We start from the raw sequence: 10,227 nt of genomic DNA on the forward strand, positions 1-10,227 counted from the left end.
GAACAAAAAACTTTTCGAGAAGCTAATTCCAATCCAGTTTGGAAAAATGTTATGAAAGAAGAATTGCAGGCACTTGATGAGAATAAAACGTGGGACATTGTTAGATTGCCTCCAGGAAAGAAAACAGTTGGGTGTCATTGGATATATAAAATAAAATATAAGAGCGATGGAACCGTGGAGCGACATAAGGCGAAACTGGTTGCTAAAGGATTTACTTAAACTTATGGAGAAGATTATAAAGAGACATTTGCACCTGTTGCAAAGATGAACACATTTCGAGTTCTTATATCCCTGACAGTAAATCAAGATTGGAAATTATTTCAAATGGATGTAAAAAATGCGTTCCTGCATGGTGACATAGAAGAAGAAATTTATATGAGTGTACCACCTGATCATCCACAAGAATCTAAACTTGGTTTAGTGTGCAAACTGAAAAAGGCTATATATGGGCTTAAACAATCACCGCGAGCTTGGTATGCTAAGCTCAGTTCTGTCCTCATGATTAATGAACTACAAAGGAGTGTTGCAGATCCTTCTTTATTTGTTAAGAAAGGTATTTTACGTATGTAAGTGCCATAGTTTATAGCCCTGTGTGTTGTCAAATTTGTGGTGCCAAAGACACTACTATGAAGCTTGCATATATGAAGAACAATGCTCTACTCAAGATCAATTTCGATTAACAATCACTGTTTACAAGTCAAGACTCGAGAAAGTGAGTTTGTTTTCAAGATCTTAAGATGCATGCAAGTTCTACCTCAAGATCTTAAGAAGCTTTCAAGTTTGAGCTCCATCAAGACTTCAAAGGTCACATGTCTCCTATGTTCAATGTCCTTACTTCACTCCTGAGGTATGACTGACCTTAGGTTGACCTTTAGAGTAGGTCATTTTGGATACATAATTCATATGTTTTCTATAAGTGAGTTTGGTCTGTTCTAAGACTAGTCTTGGACTTTGTTCGACTAGTCCTAGCACTGCTTCGACCTGTCTAAGAAATTCTTGGATCAGTCATAAGTTTGTTATAAAAATCTGTAATTTTCTGTTAGGCTTCGACTAGTCCTGAGGACTGTTCGACCAGTCGTAGGAACAGTGTCGACTGCATCTTCGACCAGTCGTAGACCTATGACTCAATGTACAGCGCTGAAAATCGACCTGCTCCGACCAGTCGTGTGAATCTACGACCAGTCGTAGGGATTCTATGATTGATCGTAGACCACCTACGACCAGTCGTAAAACTGCCAAATCTTATCGCGCCCGAATTTTTCAAATATCTGTTGGTTCTACGATCAGTCGTAGAGGTCCTTAGACCAGTCGAAGGTGTGTTTTGCTCACCTATAAATAGAGCACGAATCTCTGAATAAAACATGAACTTTAAGCTAAATTAATTCGGTCTTCTGAGAGATAAGTCGGTGCTCCATATAAGTTAAGTGTGCATATTTAATATTCTCTTTCTTTAGCTTTCTTAATTGATTTTGTTTCTTGCATTCCAATCTAATTTGAAAAGAGGAATTGTTGTTTTTCTTTTTCTGGAATCAAAATCAATTAGAGCTAGCCCTTTTGTTTTAATTTAAAATCTATTAGAACCTAGAACCATTATAAAGTGAGTATTGGATATTAAACTTTGACATTCAAATCTCTATTCCGACTTGGTTCTTTTGGGTTGCTACAACGAAGGAGAAAATCAGGTATTTTACAATTTGTGTAATTTACATTATTTGGTTTTGTTTGAGGTTAAGCCAGAAAAATCTCAAAGTTGTTGGTTATCTGAGGAGAGCCAGAAAACTCAGAAGTGAGGGTTTTTGAATTATGTAAGCCCTTTGAAAAAGACACAATTGTGAAGGTTTTGGGTGAACCTGTGAAAACCTATTTGATAGTGAACGCTAATATCCCCTGTGTGAGGATATTAGGAGTGGAGTAGAATTCTGTGTGGCTGTTGTTTAACAGTTGGTGAACACACAGTGAACCACTATAATTCTTTGTGTTGTGGATGTGTGATTTATATTTCCTATATTTTATCATTCAGAATTGTGGAATGTATGTATGGATGTGAATGTTGTAAATTTTATATTTCAAGCACAGTGGGGAATGTTGTAATAATTTAGATTTACATTTCAACATTATATTTTTGCTATCTTTTTATTATTACGTTAAGCTTCAGTTTCTCTATTTGTTCTAGAAATAAGGTTGTCCTACCATAAACTTTGGTTTTTGGTGTAAGGTTGTCCTTAGAACAATTTGTGTTTCTATTTCTCTATTTTAGGTTGCTTTCCATTCATATTCTGTGATTGCTATCTATTCTTTATTTCATATTCTGCTTTATTTATTTTTAATTTGGCATAGTCCTATTCACCCCCCTTCTAGGACATATAGCTTGGCCATTTCAAGGTACCATTATTGTTGTGGTGTGTGTTGATGATATAGTGATCAAAAGCAATAATCAAGATGAAATATCAAAGCTCAAGACTCTTTTACACAAGCAATTTGCTATCAAAGACTTGGGAGTTTTAAAGTGTTTTCTTGGATTAGAAATTGCCTACTCAAAAAGGGCATATTTCTTAATCAACAAAAATATGTATTGGACCTATTACATGAAACTGGAAAATTGGGAGTAAGACCGTCGGACAATCCTACTGACAGTGGCGGTAAGCTTGGTGATGATGGTGAATTATTTTCTGATATTGGTTAATTTTAAAGATTAATTGGTAGACTAATTTATTTAACTATTACTCGGCCAGATATCTCATATGTAGTTAGTTTGGTCAGTAGATTTATACATACACCAAGAGTTAATCACATGAATGTTGTCAACAAAATTTTGCAGTATTTGAAGGGTTCTCTAGGAAGAGGTATATGGATGTGTAAAAATGGACACAGTTCCATTACTGCTTATACTGATGCTGATTGGGCTAGGTGTCCAGTTGATCGAATATCTACAACAGGATATTGTACATTTGTTAGAGGTAACTTGGTAACATGGAAGAGTAAGAAACAAAATGTTGTTGCGTGATCAAGTGCAGAAGCAGAATATCGAGCAATGGCTTCAACCACTAGTGAAGTTATTTGGCTTCGGGCCTTATTGCAAGTTTTGGTTCATCTCAACCAACAAAAATGTTCTGTGACAATCAGGCTGTAATGCACATTGCTTCAAATCCAGTTTATCACGAGCGGACTAAACACATTGAGGTGGATTGTCACTTCGTTCAAGAAAATGTACAAGCCAATGTTATTTGTACTCTTTTTGTTCGTGGCGACCAACAGTTAGTTGATATTTTCACTAAGGGATTACCCGTTGCCAAGTTTCAAGAGATATTGTCTAAATTGAGCTCTATCGATATTTTCGCACCAACTTGAGGGGGAGTGTTGGTGGAGAAGAGAGATTTATGGTGGAATTTTTTTTTTTTCTAGTTATGGATTGATTTAATTCTCTGCAGTTATAGTTTTGCTAAAATAGGTTGCTCCATTGTTAGCATCCTATATCCATTGTAATTATATATTACTGTTGTAATCTCCATTGTGACCATGAATAATAATATCTCCTATCCTCTTCTCCCATGCACGTAGGATTGCTATACTGGCAGCCGAAGCATGTAAATCCGTGTGTATTTTCTTCTTTGCAATAGGATTGATTGGTGACACCTTACAATAGCAAGCTAGCGGGTGGAAAAAGCTCCATGGGCCTCACCATGATATATGTGTTTTATTCATGTTGCCTATCCATTTTGCCCTCTCATGAGCCTAAAAAGTAGATCCAAAGTTCAAGTGGACCACACCGTGGGAAACATTAGTGATTGAACACCTACTGTTGAAAATATATCGGGAGAACGGAATTTTTGGATTAAGCTGATATTTGTGTTTTCCTTTTATCTAGTTTCCCGTGGCTTTGTGAACAAGTTGGATTGGAAATGGACATTATGGTGGACCCTAGGAAGTTTTCAGCAGTAAGCGTTCAATCCCTCACCAATGCATGTGGTGTGGTCCATTGAAGCTTGTGACATATCTCATTTTTGAGTTCATGCCTTAAAATGAACTAGCAAAATGAACACACAATATAATAAAACACATACATCATGGTGGAGCCCACAGTTTTCCACCAGCTAGCTGGCTAGTGCAGCAGTCGCCAGCCAATTGGAGTCTTGAAATTAGACCCATGAGACCAGGGTGATCCAGGTCCAGGTAGCAGCTGTTCATATTACTCGGCCGAATACTTGAAATGATTTGTCCACCAAGCCATGACCCTAAACAGTTCCTTCCTACTTTGTTGGGACCCACATATATGGTTCGGTCGACCCATGATTGACAGTGACCATTGGATGTGTGGGTCAAGTAGAACCCTTTATCATTTATGTGTATTCTTATTCACCACCAGAGTGGATCAAATGAGACCCGGCCTCACCCAAAGCAGTGTGGCCCTTGGTTATTGTGGGCCCACCTTGATGTATGTATTATATATCCACGCCATCCATCCATCCAAATTATTTTAAGTTGTTATGACAAAGACAAAGCAGATCCAATTATCAGGTGGACCATACTATAATAAACAGTGGTGATTGACCACCCTACCATTAAAAGCTTCTTAGGGTGCACCTTAATGTTTCTATATTATTTATTTACCATCCAATCTGTTGATAAGTTCACATAAAATGAAGGGAAAAAACAAATATCAACTTGAGCAAAACTTTTGCGGCTTATTAATGGTACTGCCACTGTTTCTTGCGGCCTGTTTGGGAGCGTGGATTAGAACCCCTGGATTTGAAATCCTCTTGGCTTGTTTGACACTCTAGATTGAGAATCAACTTTAGTCTAAAAATAGTTATTCATGGTATATTTACAGGGGTTTGAATTTAATTACTAAATCAAATTTAATATCTCTAATTAGTGAACTTATGTAACTTTTGACACAATAATTGTAATAAGCCCTTGAAATACATACTTGCCAAAAAAATGATGAAATTCCAAGCCTTGGATGGGCCACAAGCACAAGATCATGTCCGAGTGACTAATCAACGAATTTTAACTGTTGATTTACATGGACAATGTTTAGACGGCACTGATCATCGTATTAAAATAATTATAGTGATGTAATTGATAATCTAATTATTTTAGGATGTCATTAATGAGGCATGTGTCCAATAGATTAATAGTCTAGTGATACACATGCTACACATGCAATTATGGGAATGATTTTAGATGTATTCCAAGGTCTCACCTTGGATTTCGAAGTCCCCAGGTTGAGGATTTGAAACCCTTGTATTGAAAACCCCCCATTGCGTCATGGTGCCAAACAACCCATATCCCCTTAAATCCACGGTGCCAAACGACCCCTTAAGGTATGGTTAACCCAATAACGGGATCTACTTCGTTTTGAATGATGCCCTCAAATGAGCTGGAAAAACATATGGACAGCATGGATACATAATACATAAATCAAGGTGGGGCCATGGTAATCCTACGGTAACTGCCGCGCCTGTCTTGAGTCAGGCCGGGGTCTCACCTGATCCGCTCTCATTCACCGCCCGGATGCGCTTGTGGGACTAAAACACCCCTTAATAGGGGGAATAATGCATCCACGCAGGAGAAACCGTAAACGCGTCAAAGGCGATTTATCATTTGGAACCGTCCATCTTGTTCATAAAAACATGGATGGATCCTATGATCACATCCATCTGATAGGTGAACCTTAAAGCGCCGGAGGAAACAAAAGGTTAGAGGTCAAATTTCAATATGAAAAAATTGTATTATTATTTTCAAAATTTAAATCGCAGTGATAAGGACATGCAAATGAAGGGCGCGGCTTTGGTGAACCCTAACCGTAGGGCCTGCCTTAATGCATGTACTTTATATCTACACCGTCCATCTATTTTGAAAGCTAATTTTAAGGCTTGATCCAAAAATGAAGCAGATCCAAATATAAAGTGGACAATAGCACAGAAAAGCAGTGGTAATTGACCATTAAAAATTGGTTGTGGGCCACAAGAGTTTTGGATCAAGTTAATATTTGTGTGGTCTCTTCATTTAAGTCTTCATAACATTATTAACAGGTTGGATGGAAAATAAGCATTCCGGTAGCCCACAAGAAAATTTTAATGGTGGGGATTTAATCACTACTGTTTCTTGTGGTGTGGTCCACCTAAGATTTGGATCTGCTTCATTTTTTTGATCATCCCCTTTACTTAGCCGTCGAAATGGACGGACGGTGTCGATGTAAGGCATATATATTAAAGTGGGCCCCGCAGTTGGGGATCCTAAACCACACCTGTGAATGGATTGACACACTTGTCACACGTATCTTGGATAGTTGGGTCTAGGTGATATGGGATGGGCGTGAATTAGGTGCCACCCCTGCCCGTGCAGAGCTCGGGACAAGCTAGACATGTAGCCACTGTATTGGTGGAGAACAGTTATGTCAGAAGGCAAGAGGACACGTAAGTAAACGGAGGCGTTAAGCCGCATTTGTACTCGAGTTCACAAAGATCCCCAAATGTCTCTTCTTTTTTAGGAAGTTCCTGCGCAAGATGCTGGGTGGGGCCCACAACCATTTTTTTTGGAAATCTACTCCGTTCATCTGTTTTGAGATCTCATTTTAGGTCAAAAGACCAACAATGAGGTGGATCCAAAACTCAAGTGGGCCACACGAGAGGAAAAATTGTGGAAAGACATGCCTACCATTGAAACCTTCTTAGGCACCACCTTGATGTTTATATGCCCTAAAATGACCCACCATGATGTATGTGTTTCATCCATTCCGTTCATCCATTTTTAAAGGTCATTTTAGGGCTTGATTCAAAAAATGAGAGGGATATAAATCTCAGGTGGACCACACCACAGGAAAACAATAGTGATTGGATATCCCCCATTAAAATCCTCCCACGGCCTACTGTACTCTTTATGTGACATCTAATATGTTGATTAGCTCATAAAGACCTAGATGAAACTAAAAACAAAGATTAGCTTGATCCAAAACTTTTATGGCCACCAAAATGTTTTTAATGGTCAACATTCATTCAACAATGTTTCCTGTAATGTGGTCCACTTAGATCGGGATATACCTCATTTTGGGTCTTATACCATAAAATGATCTAGAAAAATAGATGGACAACATGGATGAAACACATATCGACCACTAGCTATTGGCTGGTGGCAGGGAGAGTAGCCGGTTCGTTTCCTCCTTGAATGGGGAAAAGGGGACGCAGATTTCATGTGAAAGCCTTTGGCATGAAGTTTCTGTGAAAGGATGATGGGTGGGGCCCACCTCCATCTTAGTGAGAATTCTACTCTGATCATCTGTTTTCAGATCTCATTTTACGACATTATAAAAAAATTGAGGTGGATTCAAAACTCAAGTGGGCCATATGAGAAAAAATAGTGGGGATTCACTAAGAACCGATGAAATATTCTTATGGCCATAAAAGATTTGTTTCAGGTTAATTTTTTGTATTTCCATTTCATTCCAGTGCTAATGACCTTATAAACGGTTTGGATGGCATATAAACATCAAGGTGGAGCCCAGGAAGGTTTCAACGGTAGGTATGTCTTTTCCCAAATTTTCCTCTGGTGTGGCCCACTTGAGTTTTGGATCCACCTCATTGTTGGTCTTTTGTCCTAAAATGAGATCTCAAAACAGATGAACGGAGTAGATTTATAAAAAACAAATGGCTGTGGGACCCACCAAGCATCCTTACGCAGGAACTTCCTGAAAAGGGTGAGCTCCAAGTCCTAGAGGGGGGGTGAATAGGACTATGTCAAAGAAAAACTAAAATGCGGAAAATAAACTCAAATAGTAGAAATCTAAAGCAATCTCAAATGCACAAGTATTGAAAGGTTGATACAAACGTTATTCTAAGGACAACCTTACACCAAAAACCAATGGCTTATGGTAGGACAGCCTGATTTTTAAAACGTCGGCAAGTATAAAAAACTCAAACCAATATAGAGGTAAAAGAAATAAATCTGGCTATTACAACAATCACCATAAAAGCATAAAATAGATACAAGCATTCACACACATAGCCAGATATAATCATCCACTACAACTCCAAGAATTATAGTGGTTCGTGTGTGTACACCAACTGTTCACAAACAACCACACAACTACTTAACTCCCAATATCCACACCCACGGGATATTGGCTTTCACTAAGAAAGAAGGTTTTTCAAGGTTCACATTAAAACCTTTACAGATGTATTTTTCAATGGGATTATACAATAAAAAATGCCACGTTGAGATGTTCCTGTCTAATCTCAGTCAAAACCACAAATAGAGATTTTCCTGGTTGAATCTCATAAACCAGAAATACAGAAAACTAAAAATAATACTAATCTGAAGAATGTTCTTTGACGTAGCCGGTAGAACTGCTTCTTTGTAGATGAAGATGTTCAATGTTCAATCTCACAAATGAAGGGGTTCTAAGCCTAGATGAATTTTAAATTAAATCCAACCTTAGGCTACTTGGATTCAATTTCTTGGATCTCAAAAAGGGTTAAAACAAAATCCCTTTTATATCAAGTAGAATGGAATCACAAGAAATCAAGAAATTAAAAAACCAAAAAGCTATTTAAAATGATTATAAATCCCTCACAATAGCTTCACATAAGTGGGGACTAATCTCTCAGAGTGACTTGGAATGAATGATAAAATCTGAGAAACGTCCTCTATTTATAGGCTGGAAAATGGTTCCCTCGACTGGTCTAAGGTTCGGCTTGACTGGTCCTGACAGAACCACTTTTCAAATTTTCTAGCACGATCGGATAAAACAGATCCTCGACTGGTCGAGTGGGCAAAATGCGCATTGCTGAAGTTCGAGTTAAGACCTGCTCGACTGGTCGAGCCAGTCTTTACGACTAGTCGAGCAGGGTACTCGACTGGTCGTAGAACAAACAATCTAATCCGATTTTTTGAGTAAAATCTTGGACTATCGAGAAAAACCCTGGACTGGTCGAGCTAGTGCCTGGACTAGTCGAACAATGACTAGGACTAGTTGAAGCAAAGCCTAAATTAAGTACTATGACCCAATATAAATATATAACATTAATGACCTAATCCTAAGGTCTTTTTAGGGTCATGTATACCTTAAATGTGAGTATTGAACTTGTAACATTGGTCGCTTCAATAGATAGGTCACTTTGAAGATCATGAAGCTTGTCCTCATATACTTGAACTTGCATCTTGAACTAGTGTCTTGAACTTGTGTTCTTGAGACTTAAGCTTGAGCTAGTGTATTTGAACTTGAGCTAGAGCTTGAGCTTGAACTTTAACTTAAGTTTGAGCTTGAGATACACTTGAACTTGAGTACTTGGACGTGAACACTTGGACTTGGTGAACTTGAACTTGATCTCGAAGTTGAACATGCACACTTACTTGAAGTAGTCGTAGCATTTGATGTTGATGTAGATGACTTGAAATTCATCTTCGAATGAAGGTGAACTTTCCATCTATTGAACTTGAAGGTGAACTTTCCATCTATTAAAAATAAGTCAATCACTCGAAAGTGGTTTGACACAACAAAATTTGACAATACAGGGTGCTAGATTTACAACATAGCACTTACACTTCCCGTGAAAGGCTTTCCCATCACATCTGTCATGGGGAATAGGTAGAAAGCGTAAAAAAAGAGGAGACGTTTGGGGTTCTTGGGCAGCTAACGCCTCCGTTTGCTGATGTGTCATCCTGCCCTTTGACGTAACCGCTCTCCACCAATATAGGGGCTACATGTCTAGCCTGTCCCGAGCTTTGCACGGGCGGGGGTAGTACCCAATCTGCGCCCCGTCCCATATGGGCACGGATTAGGTACTACCCCTGTTTGTATAGTGCTCGAGACAGGCTAGACATGTAGCCCCTGCATTGGTGGAGAGCGGTTACGTTAGAAAGCAGACGACACATTAGCAAACGGAGGCATTAGCTCGCATTTGTACTCAGGTCCACGAAGAATTTCAAATGTCTCCTTTTTTTTTTCTGCTTTCTACCTATTTCTCGCTTTCTACCTATTTCCAAGGACGGATCTCCTGTGAAAGCCTTTCACAGGAAGTTCCTGCGCAAGGATGCTGGGTGGGGCCCACAACCATTTTTTTGGAAATCTACTCCGTTCATTTGTTTTGAGATCTCATTTTAGGACAAAAGACCAACAATGAGGTGATCCAAAACTCAAGTGGGCCACACGAGAGGAAAATTTGGGGAAAGACGTACCTACCGTTGAAACCTTCCTGGGCTCCACCTTGATGTTTATATGCTATCCAA

This window comes from Magnolia sinica, chromosome 9 (assembly GCF_029962835.1).
Source record: "Magnolia sinica isolate HGM2019 chromosome 9, MsV1, whole genome shotgun sequence".
In the NCBI taxonomy this organism is placed as follows: Eukaryota; Viridiplantae; Streptophyta; class Magnoliopsida; order Magnoliales; family Magnoliaceae; genus Magnolia; species Magnolia sinica.